Here is a 14,264-nt window from a genome sequence, read left to right as displayed (position 1 = left end):
TTATAGTTTTAGCTCCTTAAATGAAGATTTGAAAACGCTGTTTTTGTCTTGGAGGGAAAACAACTGACATTTTGCTGATATGCTTGTTGCCAGCATAGGTGCTTGGGTTACTGACTAATATCCCTGACTGTAATGTGTCTGCTGAGCTTTCCAAAATTGTTGAAATATTTTCCTGAATGACGGTTTAAAAATATGTTGTTTTGTGTAGTCCTCAGATTTTCTGTACATGTGGACAAGCAAATGTAATATTTGAGAGTTTGTTTAGGTTTTACAAATGTATTATGAGTGTAAAATATGAAGCTGTCTGGTTGATTTAAAGCAAATGTTTTTCTTTTCAGGTGCATGAACAATATTTGAAATCTCAGTTTATCAGACAGGTATGTGTCACACACTACAAAATATGCAGAGATAGAGATTTCATGTACATAATATGTGTAAATGTTTGTACACAATTAGTTTACAAATTTAGATTTGTTAGAAAACAGCTTTTGGTGATTTTCAACCTGAATTTGAAATTAAAGCAACAACTGATTGCATATTATTCATATACAAAATGAAGATATGGTGATTCACAGTTTGAACATAATTCACCATACCTAATTTTCCATTTACTTGAATTTCATCATGTTGACATTAAGTCAGTGATATCAGACCTGTTACAGGATCAGTGATTTCTCAGGTGAACATCTACAGATCTAAACTTGGACTCCAAATAAAGTGAATTATATTTATGCCGTTAATTAAAAGTCTCTTGATCATCTACTGGTGCTTCAATGCTGCTACATTATTGATATGTTGTTGATATGCAGAGCCAATGGATAATTATTATTTTTTGTAATTTCAGGCTTCAAGCAATACTAGCATTGACATGTCAAGAGAAGTTGTCATTCAATGTTTGATGGTGTATCTTGGGGATTCTATAGATCACCTCTTAAAAGAGTATAATGTAAGTTGAAGCACATGCTAAAAAAGTCCTTAACCTACCTTTCCTTTCCTTAACCTACCTAATGGGAAGGTTGAATTACAAAATCAGTCATAACTACAATACATTTGGAAAGTCTTCAAACTCTTTTACCTTTTTCACATTGTTATGTTGAGGCCTTGTGCTAAAATAAAGTGTGAAGGCCAGATCTGGTAAAGGCTAAAAAAATTGTCTGCTTGCTTGTATTATCAGACCCTTCTCCCTGATTGCTTAGGTTGATGGGGCAGCCTGATTGTTCCAAACCTCTTTCACTACTTCTACTATTTTTTCTGTGTAATTCCTGTACTGTTTGTTTGTACGGCAAATATTCATGTTCTTGTTCAAACAGTTTCATTGTCCAAACCTACATAATGTTTTTATTCTTGCTGTTTCAGGACAATGATGGAAACACAGAACATTGCTGAAGAAAGAATAAAAATCTACAAAATCAAGAATTAAATGTCAGCAGGATCTGACAACATTGGTTTTCTTCCTGCTCTGGGTAATTTTGCAAGGGTGTGTTAGTGTGTGTTGTGCTGGTATGAGTGGATCAGACACAGCAGCACCGATGGATGTTTTAAACACCTCACTGTCACTGCTGGACTGAGAATAGTCCACCAACCAAAAATATCCAGCCAACAGCGCCGCGGAGAACAGGGCGAAAGGGGGCTAACAAAGCATGTAGAGAAATGGATAGACTACAGTCAGTAATTGTAGAACTACAAAGTGCTTCTGTATGGTAAGTGGAGCTGATAAAATGGACAGTGAGTGTAGAAACAAGGAGGTGGTTTTAATGTTGTAACTGATTAGTGTAGTTGCACTTGTCTTTTAGAAGAACACATTGCCATGTTTGTTGGTGCATGTAATAAATAAAAGTGTTCATATGAAAATAGAAAAAGTTTTGCATTTGTCATTGTTGTTATTAAATGCCCCAGTGTGTCTGTAATGCCAGTAGTTGATGGACAGAGGTTCTTCATGCCGTTCTGCAGCCCAACCCTGCTTGGCTTCTGAGATCGGACGAGATCAGGCGTTCCCAAGGTGGTTTGGCCATAAGCGAAAGAGGGTGGATTTAAAGGACTGTTATAGCTAGTCAGCCAGCTATCTGGGCTGGAATTACATTGGAAGGCCTTAGTTAGATAGATAGATAGATAGATAGATAGATAGATAGATAGATAGATAGATAGATAGATAGATAGATAGATAGATAGATAGATAGATAGATAGATAGATAGATAGATAGATAGATAGATAGATAGATAGATAGATAGATAGATAGATCCTTTATTATACTAGCTAACATCTAAATGACACTTAATGAATGGGGCTGAAGCCAAAAAATGAAAAGCTTACAGCACTCAGTATTCCCAGGCGGTCTCCCATCTAGGTACTGACTGAGCCCAACCCTGCTTGGCTTCTGAGATCGGACGAGATCAGGCGTTCCCAAGGTGGTGTGGCCGTAAGCGAAAGAGGCTGGATTTAAAGGACTGTTATAGCTAGTAAGCCAGCTATCTGAGTGCTAGCCAGCTATCTGGGCTGGAATTACATTGGAAGGCCTTTAATAGATAGATAGTTTTCCAATTGTAAGTTTTTATATTTCTGGTATGTGTTTTTCCATATGTTTTTTACTTCTAAGTCTGGATATAGTCTGCTCCAGTACGCATTTGCTTTGGGCTCTACCCACATTTTTTCCAGTAATAGTTTATATAAAGTTTTTAGTTTGCATTCTTCAATTTCTTTTGTTGTCTTTTTTGTCTGTACTTTTATTTTAGGTTCATGATTTTTTTCTTCTTTTTTATTTTCCTCAATTTCTTTTATCCATTCAGACGGTATTGCTTGTTTTATTGTTTGATAGTGTTTTTCAACTTGCTTCATGTTTATGTTTACTTCTTTTTCATTAATTATATCATAGCATGCTTGCGTTGGTAAAAAATCCAGGTATGACTTCATAAAAAATGTCTTTTACTTGTTTTATTCCTGCTTGGAACCAGCTCTTGATAGGTACCTCCTTACTTTCTATTTTAATGTGTGGGTTAAGGAAAAGGGGTTGATTCATGATTTGGTTCTTTCCTTTTGGAATAAAAACAACAAAATCCATAAAATCACTCCATGCTTTTAAAACCTCTTTGTAAAACTGTGGTATATCATTTATCATGTATTCTTTTAATTTCATGTATAATGTGTTTGTTTTCAAATCTTCCCCTCCACATTTATTTAAAATTATTCTAAAATATTCTTTCCATCCTTGTTTGTTCTCATCTAGAAATTTTCTTATTACTTTTACTCTCATCGCTTTTACTCTTGTTTCTATATCAATTAATCCAAGACCTCCATTCTTTTTTGGTCCTATTATTGTATTATACGCTATTTTTGATGGTTTACCATCCCATAAAAAGTCGACGATAAAAGCTTTTATTTGTTTTAAAACCCACTGTGGAACGCTGGTGACATTCAGAGCGTACCATGCTTTCGAAAGAAACAAAGTGTTGAGTATTAAGATTTTTACCCCTAAAAATAATTGTCTCATTTTCCAGAAGTTTAATCTTGTTTTCATTTTAGTTAAAATATCTTCCCAGATTATTTATCTATCTTTTTTCTCATTGTCTCCCATTCTAATGCTTAAAATTTTAAAACTGTTTTCTTCTTTAAAAGGTATTGTGTTTGGCAAATTTTGTGCTTTTCCTATTTTTATGTAAACGGATTTCTCCATATTGATTTTTGCTCCCGTCCCTTTACAAAATTGTTTTAAAATGTTTATTGCATTCTGTACGCTCTCGATGTCACTCAGTATAAAAGTTGTATCGTCGGCATATTGAAAATATTTTTGTTCTGTTTTGTTCATTAAAATCCCTCTTATGCTTTTTTCTTCATTAATTGCAAGCCCTAGTGGTTCAGCAGCTAGTGTATATAGTAATGCTGATAGAGGGCATCCTTGTCTTATTGATCTTTTAATTGGGATAAAATCTGTAAAAAAACCATTAACTTTTACACAACTCATAGTGTTTGTATATAAAACCTTTAGCCAGCTTTTAAAATATTCTCCAAACCCCAATGTTTCTAAAAGATTAAAAAGGTAATCGTGTTCTATTCTGTCAAAAGCTTTTTCAAAGTCAATGCTTATGAGGTATCCTTCTATGTTCTTCTCTTTCATGTACCATATCGTATCTCTTATGTTGCTCACTGTATCTGAGATGTCCCTCCCCAACACACTGTATGTCTGGTTTGTTGTTATAATTTGTGGTAAAATTTCTTTTAATCTATTTGCTAAAATCTTTGCTAAAATTTTGTAATCCGTATTTAGGAGGCTTATTGGTCTAAAATTTTTCAAATCATTTTTGTTTCCTTTCTTTTTATATATGATTTTAATTAAACCTTTTTTCATACTTTCTGTTAGCTGCCCGTTTTCTTGAATATCTTTAAAAACGTTAAGTAATATTGGTGTTAAGTTAGATTTAAAAGTTTTATAAAATTCTGATGGTAAACCGTCTAGGCCTGGGCTTTTCCCATTGTTAAGGCTGTCTATTGCTTTTTCTATTTAGTTTTCAGTGATTTCCTCATCACATATTTCTTTATTTTCCTCTGTTAGTTTAATTTTTATTTTTTCATTTAAAAGTGTTTCCTCTTCTTTATTTATTCCATTATTTTTTAAAAGTTCCTCATAAAAATGATATACTTCCTTTAAAATCTTTTCTTTTTTATCTATTATTTTCCCATCTTTTCCTTTTATATTTTTGATTACATCTGCATTTCTCTTTGTTTTTTCTAGATCAAAAAAGAATTTGTTACATTTTTCACCATCTATCGCATATTTTGTTCTGCTTCTAATCATTGCTCCTTTGCATTTTTCTTCTATTATTTCATTTAGTTCTTCTTCTAGTTTAATTATTTTCCCCAGCTCTCCATTAGAGTTTGTATACTTTTCTAGCTCTTTTTGTAACTTGTTACGGCCTAGTCTAGGTTAGGCTGCAACACATATAAGGAAAATGGTATAGTTAGGGGAAAATAGACCACCAAGAACAAAAGAGTAAGTTTTAACCAAGTGTATTTACAATTGTGAGACAAAGCAAACCAGTATACCTTCAGGAGTGACCCAGGCCAAAATAACAAACAAAACACACACTATCTAATGTACCCACTAAAACTAGCTTCCCTAAAACAAAAGAAGAATTAAAATAAAAGACAAAGTACTTCCCTAACTCCCTACCTAACATAAACAGAGCACATAACATAGATGACAAACAAAATGGCAGCCACTCCCTACCACTGGTGTACAAACAACATAGCTATATACAAGTGAATTATTTACATAGCAATCTAAATCCAAATCAGTAAGCTTTCTCAGTAGTCACAAATACAGGTAAAATGGTCATACACAGGCAACAAGGCAATAGGCAACAGGCAAATTTAAACAAGCAAAAGGCAATGGGCAAAAAGGCAAACACACACAACAAGCTCCAAACAAAAGAGAGAGAGAGAGGCGGGGCTCCTCAGCTCCTTTTAAAGGTGAATGGCAGAGATGAAGACCTGGGGTGGATCTGGATCCAGGAGGGTGGGAGGTAGACTCTGGACTGGATCCTGGAACAGAAACATATATACATATACATATACAACACAACATTTTATGGACATGACACCTCCCCCCATAAAGTTGAACTTTACAAAAGTTCATTCAAGGGTCATAACAACGTGACAAGGCATCAGCTACAATATTTTCAGAGCCCTTTTTGTGAAGGATAACCAAATTAAAACCTTGAATAATTAGCGACCAGCGCATAAGGCGTTGGTTTGTGTTTGACATGCGTTGAAGAAAAACCAGGGGATTGTGATCTGTGTAAACTGTGATGGGAACCAAACTACTACCTAAATAAACCTCGAAATGTTGCAAGGCGAGAAGAAGAGCTAAAGCCTCTTTCTCGATGGTACTATAAGCAAGTTGGTGTTTGATGAATTTTCGGGAGAAATAACAAATAGGATGATCAATTTGGTGATTGTCCTCTTGTAATAGGACAGCGCCGGCACCCGTTTTGCTAGCGTCCACTTCCATTTTAAACGGCTTATCAAAATCAGGTGTGGCAAGAACAGGAGAACTACTCAATAAAGCCTTCAAGGAATCAAAAGCAGATTTGCAAGCAGAGGACCAGACAAACGGGACATTCTTACCTAAAAGGTTAGTAAGAGGCAACACCACATCAGAAAAGTTTCTACAAAAACAGCGATAATAACCGGTCATCCCCAAGAAGCGTCTAAGCTCACGTTTTGTTTTAGGTGCTGGGAAGGAGCTAATAGCTTGGATCTTTGCATCAAGAGGTCGTACAGTACCATTACCAACAGTTTTTCCAAGGTAGGTTATCACACCTTTTCCAAACTCACACTTTTCGAGGTTCAGCACCAGGTTAGCATCTCTAAGTTTGGTAAAGATCGTTTCTAGTAATTTCAGATGGTGCATCCAAGAATCTGAGTAAACAACCACATCATCCAGATAAGCTTCACAGTTTGGTACATCACCTAACACTATATTCATTAGTCGCTGAAAAGTGGCTGGAGCGTTTCTTAAACCAAATGCCATTACGGTATACTGAAGAAATTTATCTGGTGTAGCAAAAGCAGAGATCTCAGAAGCTTGAGACGTAAGGGGAACTTGCCAGTAGCCTTTTAAAAGGTCAAGTTTACTAATGACTTCAGATGAACCAATACGGTCAATACAATCTTCTAGTCGAGGAAGAGGAAATGAATCAGGAATCGTCACAGAGTTTACTTTCCTATAGTCGGTACAAAATCGATAAGTATTATCTTGTTTCGGGACCAGTATGCACGGGGAACACCATGGGCTATTACTAGGGATCGCAAGATTGTTTTCCACTAAATAATCTGTTTCAGCATTAAGGAGAGCACGTTTGTAGGGGTTAACACGGTAGGGATGTTGTTTAATAGGCGAGTGTCCATCAACATTAATGTCATGTTCCAAGACCGAGGTGCGGGATGGAACATCGGAGAACAGTGTCGGGAATTTACTAATTAGAGATCTGATCTCAGACTGAGCATCGAAAGGCAAGTGTGACAGTTTTTCAGAGAGTCGCAACAAAGCATCAGAGTTAGGGAGATGAGAGCAAGGAACAATATTGCGACCTAGATGAATGTCATCACTTTCAGGAGCATATTCCAATATTGAGGCGACAGCTAACACCTTAGGCGAAGAAGGTGAGGGCAAAGACCCAGAAAGATCGCCCGTATCAATGGAACTGCGATCAAGGTAGGGTTTCAACAAATTCACATGACATATGCGAGTCTTACTACGGCGATCTGGAGTTGCTAATATATAGTTACTGTCAGTTTGCTTTTCAATTATTTTATAGGGACCGGAGAATCTGGTTTGCAAAGCGGAACCAGCAACAGGTAAAAGTGCCAGGACCCGATCCCCAATGTTAAATGTGCGACTGACTGCCTTGATATCGAAGTGAGCCTTCATTTTCTTTTGAGAAGAACACAGATTTTCACTAGCAATTTTTCGGGCCAAGCAAAGACGTTCACGGAGATTAGTAACAAACATTTGAAGGTTATCACTTTCTGTTGATGATGAGGATAGCCACTGCTCATAAAGCACTCTAAGTGGGCCACGGACAGACCGTCCAAAAACAAGAGCATTTGGGCTAAACCCAAGGGATTCTTGTACTGTGTCCCTAATTGCAAACAAAAGGAGGGGTACTCCCTCATCCCAATCCTTTTGTGTTTCAAAGCAATATGCTCTTAGCATATTTTTCAAGGTTTGATGAAAGCGCTCAAGTGCGCCCTGAGATTCAGGATGATACGCACTAGAGACCGAATGTTTAATTTGTAGTTCACGTGTTACTTGTGCAAATAGTTTAGACATAAAATTGGTACCTTGATCCGACTGAATGCATTTTGGTAGACCGAAGGTTGTACAAAATTTTATTAAGGCCTTAACCACTGACTTTGACTTTATGGAGCGCAATGGAATAGCCTCTGGAAATCGGGTAGCAGCACACATTAGTGTTAAAAGGTAACAGTTTCCTGAGCGAGTCTTTGGCAAAGGACCTACACAATCAATTAGTAATCTTTCAAATGGCTCTCCAACAGCAGGTATGGGATAAAGTGGAGCCGGCGGAATAGACTGATTCGGTTTTCCAACCATTTGGCAGGTGTGACAGGACCGACAATAACGAGTCACATCTGTTTTAAGAGAAGGCCAAAAGAAATGCTGAATGATGCGATTAACAGTTTTCCTTATTCCTAGGTGACCAGAGAGATGGTGATCATGAGCCAAAGACAAAACTAAGGACCTGTATGGAAGAGGAACCACAATCTGTTTAACAGTCTCACATTCACTGCTTGAACTTACAGGAGACCAGGACCTCATCAATACTCTATCCTTAATAAAGTATTGTGAACGACCTTCTGAGTCCTTCGTCTTTTCTAATGTTAAACGAAAACAGGAAGCCAGTGTTTGATCAGCATTTTGGGCAGAGATTAGTGCAGTACGAGTTACCGTATCTGCGACCTCCTCAGATAATGGAGAAGAGACAGAGGTATTAGACTTATACTTAACTTTAGTGGGAGGAATCACACTAGACACTTTGTCTAAGTTATTTTCACCCAAAAATGAGTCAGACAAATCAATTATATCAGAAAACTTTCGTGCTTGGGCACGAGTTAACACACAAACAGGAAACAGAGCTGAGGCTTCTTCCCTTGAAAGATCAGCATGTTCCACAGGTTTATTTACTACCTCTGGTAGAGCAAAAATTTTTCCTCCGGCTATGTCATTATCTAATATCAAGGAAATACCACCCACTGGTAATTCCGACCGAACAGCAACTTTTACAAACCCCACAAAAGTTTCAGTTTTCAAAAACACTGAATGCAACGGAATTCTGACCACACCAAGTTCAATACCTTGTACCAAAACGTCAGAACCACAATAGGACTCATCAGAGAATGGCAGTGCACTACCTAATATAAGTGACTGCGCAGCCCCTGTATCCCGGAGTATCTGTATAGGCTTCTTAACATCACTAACCTCTGATAGTGACACAACCCCACTAATGACAAACGGTTTAAACACAGGTTCTATAGTGGAGCAAGGAACCATCTCTGCTCGACCTCCAACTTCAGAAGGCAAGGTAGACAAAGCATGGACCTTTTTAACAGAACTGTTTGAACGAGCACGTTTACGCTGCAAAGTGGGGCACCCACTGATAATGTGACCTTTCTCATGGCAGTAAAAGCAATCCCGTGTTTCCACAGGTGAAGTAGGGGCATCGGATCGGGAAGAACTAACAGCCTTACTAGATTTTACCGTTATGGTGTGACTACGTTGGGGAGCTGAAAACACAGTTTTATGAGTCAAAACAAATTCCTCAGCTAAGGTAGCAGCAGCAGACATTTTGGTTACTTTCTGTTCATTTAGGTAAACAACGATTTTCTCAGGCAAGTTGTTCTTAAAGTCCTCTAACAGCACCAGTTCTTTAAGTTCAGCATAGGTTGTAACGTTACTAGCTGCACACCATTTCTCAAACAATGTGGTCTTTTCTCTAGCAAATTCTACAAACGTTTGACTGGGGTTTCTTGATAAATTTCGAAAATTTTGTCGATAAGCCTCAGGGACCAATTCATATGCTCTAAGAATAGTGCCTTTTACTATATCATAATCCCAACTTTGCTCCAACGAAAGTGACGAACAAACCTCTTGAGCTTTTCCCACTAATTTGCACTGTAATAACAATGCCCACAAGTCTTTCGGCCAATTAAGTGCGGTAGCAATCCTTTCAAAAATTGAAAAATAATTATCCACCTCAATTTCCCTGAAAGCCGGCACCAAAACAACCTGTCGACTGACATCAAAAGTTGCAGCACTACTTACAGCTGTTGAACGGAATGGGGAGCGGGGCCTGGGCACCGGTGGTGCAGCAGGTGTCGAGACTTCGATATGGGCTGGGATGTGAGCCGCAGGAGAGAGCCTGCTCCGTGGTCGAGGAATAGGACTGCTACCTGCTAAGCTCAACCGCTTCAACTCCACCTCCTTGTCTGCCTCCACCTTTACTGCTTTTAGGCGCAACCCCTCAGCCTCCCGCTCTTGGATTTTAATTTCCAGCTCCAACTCCTTAAGCCGGATTGCCAGCATTGGGTCAATCCCGGAGAAAAAAGTGCTACTGGGATCCATGCGTGTCCGCACCACTGGGGCGTCTGCAACCTCAGTGGCTGCCGCACCCAGGGAAGGACTTGAAGCAACACCCAGAGACTCTTCCTTTTCCGGTAATATCCCCCTTTCAACCAGCTGAGTGCTCAACTCCTGCTTAATCTCATGTTTTGGAGCATGACGAGATATGGTAGCAGAGAAAAAGTCAGCCACAAGCAGTAAATCAGCCTTTCGACACTGATCAAACTGTTCCCACGTAGGGAAAAGGGTAAACTGGGTGAAATCAAATTTTTCCATACCTTACACAATCTGGTTTAAACAGAGAAACGATTTAGGAGAGACTCTAACAATAGGTACAGAAAACTGCCAAGAAAACTACTCATGTATCCTGGACGAGCCCCCATTTATGTTACGGCCTAGTCTAGGTTAGGCTGCAACACATATAAGGAAAATGGTATAGTTAGGGGAAAATAGACCACCAAGAACAAAAGAGTAAGTTTTAACCAAGTGTATTTACAATTGTGAGACAAAGCAAACCAGTATACCTTCAGGAGTGACCCAGGCCAAAATAACAAACAAAACACACACTATCTAATGTACCCACTAAAACTAGCTTCCCTAAAACAAAAGAAGAATTAAAATAAAAGACAAAGTACTTCCCTAACTCCCTACCTAACATAAACAGAGCACATAACATAGATGACAAACAAAATGGCAGCCACTCCCTACCACTGGTGTACAAACAACATAGCTATATACAAGTGAATTATTTACATAGCAATCTAAATCCAAATCAGTAAGCTTTCTCAGTAGTCACAAATACAGGTAAAATGGTCATACACAGGCAACAAGGCAATAGGCAACAGGCAAATTTAAACAAGCAAAAGGCAATGGGCAAAAAGGCAAACACACACAACAAGCTCCAAACAAAAGAGAGAGAGAGAGGCGGGGCTCCTCAGCTCCTTTTAAAGGTGAATGGCAGAGATGAAGACCTGGGGTGGATCTGGATCCAGGAGGGTGGGAGGTAGACTCTGGACTGGATCCTGGAACAGAAACATATATACATATACATATACAACACAACATTTTATGGACATGACAAACTCTTCTCTTATTCTCATCTCTTTGTTTCTTTTTATCTTTTGTTTTTTTCTTGCATATTCAATTGCATAATTTTTGATATCTCTTTTAAGGTTATCCCACCATATTCTTTTGTTTTCTAAAAATGTGTTGCATTTAAGATTGTTTAAAATAATGTTTTCTATTTCTATTTTGAAAATAAAATCTTTTAGGATCTCTGTATTTAATATCCATGTTCCAGGTCCTCTTTCGATTTTGATAAAATCTATTTTAATTTTTAAAAAGTCATGATCACTTTCTGTGTATTTTTTATAACTTGCTTTTAAAACATTACTTTCATGCTGCTTATTTACCAGGCATAAGTCGATTCGACTTTGTTTTAGTATTCCATTTACTATTTGTCTTCTTGAGAAGTCTCGTTTATCTTGATTTCTTTTCCCCCATATTTCTACTAAATTATGTTCTTGCATTAATTTGTACAATTCATTTCTTCCTTTGTCCTCTTTAAAAACCATTGTATTGTCTATGTCAGTTCTTTTTAAAGCAGTATTAAAATCTCCTATTAGAATGACATTATTCCATTTAATCATTAAATTGTTTAAATTTAAGAATGTTTTTCTTTCATATTCTTCATTAGGTGCATGTATATTGCAGATTATTATATCATTTTCTTCTGTTGTTATTTTAAGCACTAAAATCCTTCCTTCCTGATCTGTATGCATTACTTTTGCTGTTTGACAAAACCCTCTTCTTATTAAGATCGCTACTCCTCTTTTTTGATTTGGGTCATTGTTATAGAATAATTCACCATTCCACCATTTTTTAACTATATTTATCTGGTCATTGTTCCATTTCGTTTCTTGTAAACATATGATATCATTCAATTCTATTTGTTTTATAAGTTTCCTGTATTTTTCTATCCTGCTCAATCCTCTTGCATTCAAGGATGTTAATAGTACGATGCTCATAAGATTGAGCAGGATAAAATGTATGCTAATCTTCATCATTTTTATTCATTCCTCTTCTTTTCATTTTTAATAACTCGTGTCTTTTTAACGCTTCTTTCACATTAGGTATTACTTTTTTAGTTGAGCGGCGGCTTATTTGACTCACCGGTGTGAAAAGTTCTACTTCCATCTCTTCTCTTTCTCTTTTGTTTGTCTCACTGGTTTTGTCTTCAGGCTTTTCTGTCTCTGCTTCTTTTGTGTCCATTCCTGTGTTAGGTTATTGTGGAGTTTGTGTCCATATGATGTCCTGAGTATGTTCTGCCGCTGCTTGTTCCTGTGTGTTCAGGTTATTGTAAGTCTCTACTTCTTCTTCTTCTTGTTGGTTTTCTGTGTTGTCTCTTTCTTCCGTTGTTTTGAGTTGATGGTTTTTCTCCTCTGTCTGTTCGATTTCCATTTCCTCAGTTTTGTCTGCTTGGTGGGTTTCGTCTTCATCCTCCGCTATTTGGCACCGTTCATCTGCAGACGAATCGTTCTCACAGTTGCATCTGATCATCGCTCTGTTGCAGTCTGGACACCTTACCGCAATGCAGTCCCGAGCGTAGTGCCCCTGCTCCATGCATTCTCTGCACAAGAACTGGGGACAATTCTTCATAACATGTTCGGCTGACATGCAGAGCCTACAGGTTTTTACTTGTCGGTCATGTATGACACGAAAGTATTGTTGCCCGTCCCCAGTTTCAAAACGTGCACTGTACGGAAGAGACACTACCTCTTTTGGAAATTTCACTTTGATAAAGCGTGTTCCATCTGCGACGGAGGTGCCCGGATAGAAGCGGCGCCTGAGCGGTAGGATTGGTGTTACTCCCCATTTCATCAGTTTTTGCAGTATGTCCTCATCTGGTATGTAGGTCGGCAGATTAAGAAACGAAACCATCATCTCAGTTGATGTTAGTCTTCTGACATCACACATGTGTCCTTCAATTTCAATTCCATCTAGAAGTTCTTCACACATATTTTCTTTTTCCAGTGTTAGCTCCATTTCATGATTTGGTCTGTGTCTAAGGCCTATTAATTTTCCAGGCCCTAATTTATCGTTTAGAATTTTAATTATATTGTTTGTTGTTACGTTCATTCCTTCTTTTAGTTCAATAATCAGTGTTGCTTCTTTTTTGTATTCTTTCAGATGTCTTGTTTTACTTCTTACTTGATCAAATATCTCCATTCGTTCTTGAATCTTTTTCTTCCAGTTTTCCCTCTTCTTTCTTTCAGCATGTAGTTTTCTTTGTTCATCGTTCTTCTGTTGTTCAGCGTTGTCTGTTGTCACATTTTCCTTGTTGTCTGTTGATTTCTCTTTTCTGTCCTTGTTTGATTCACTTTGCATTTCATTATTAATAATTCTGCTCTCAATTTGAATATCTTGTTTATTTAGTCCGCTTTCTTTTCCTCGGTGTCCTTGATCGACGTTGTTTTCTTCAGCCATCTTGTCTTTTGGGTTTGTTTTTGGGTAATCCATTTCTCTTTGTCCATTATCCAGTCCAGGGTCGTTTACCATTGTATCCATTTTAAGAAAGAAAAACCGACCCCCAAGCAGTTAATCTGCTGGGGGACAGCTCAAAGAATATGTATACAAAAAACAAAAAATCTAATCAAAGTTTAGTACAAAATTAAACAAACAAAAGTAACAAAGCAAACACACTGTGGAAGAGCAGGTCAAAGTTCACTTCCTGTCACCACTAGGAGGCGCTCAGAGATCAGGCATTCCCAAGGTGGTTTGGCCATAAGAGAAAGAGGCTGGATTTACAGGACTGTTATAGCTAGTCAGCCAGCTATCTGAGTGCTAGCCAGCTATCTGGGCGGGAATTACATTGGAAGGCCTTTAATAAATAGATGGATGGATGGATAGATGGATGGATGGATGGATGGATGGATGGATCGATCCATCCTTTATTATGCTAGCTAACAGCTAAATGACGCTTCATGAATGGGGCTGAAGCCAAAAAATGAAAAGCTTACAGCACTCAGTATTCCCAGGCGGTCTCCCATCTAGGTACTGACTGAGCCCAACCCTGCTTGGCTTCTGAGATCGGACGTGATCAGGCGTTCCCAAAGTGGTTTGGCCAAAAGC

General features: G+C 37.9%; 1 long non-coding RNA gene, 1 other non-coding gene and 1 pseudogene across 3 annotated transcripts; 1 reads left to right on the top strand and 2 right to left on the bottom strand.

Moving 5' to 3' along the window:
• Positions 1–2,304: 2,304 nt before the first annotated feature.
• Positions 2,305–2,423, bottom strand: LOC134304401 (5S ribosomal RNA). The gene has a single exon (XR_010007849.1). It is a non-coding gene; the product is annotated as a 5S ribosomal RNA (ribosomal RNA).
• Positions 2,424–5,585: 3,162 nt separating this feature from the next.
• On the top strand, positions 5,586–8,335 carry LOC134304395 (uncharacterized). 2 transcript variants are annotated; one of them, XR_010007845.1, is made up of 4 exons: positions 5,586–6,125; positions 6,224–6,299; positions 7,109–7,351; positions 8,211–8,335. It is a non-coding gene; the product is annotated as an uncharacterized LOC134304395 (long non-coding RNA). The 2 variants fall into 2 exon arrangements; XR_010007846.1 differs by having other exon boundaries at positions 7,109–7,412.
• Positions 8,336–14,145: 5,810 nt separating this feature from the next.
• LOC134304402 (5S ribosomal RNA) lies at positions 14,146–14,264 on the bottom strand (annotated as a pseudogene).

The sequence above is a fragment of the Trichomycterus rosablanca genome (assembly GCF_030014385.1).
Source record: "Trichomycterus rosablanca isolate fTriRos1 chromosome 5 unlocalized genomic scaffold, fTriRos1.hap1 SUPER_5_unloc_1, whole genome shotgun sequence".
Classification (NCBI taxonomy): domain Eukaryota; kingdom Metazoa; phylum Chordata; class Actinopteri; order Siluriformes; family Trichomycteridae; genus Trichomycterus; species Trichomycterus rosablanca.
Note: the sequence above shows the minus strand (reverse complement) of the source record. Positions and strands in the feature narration are given on the sequence as shown.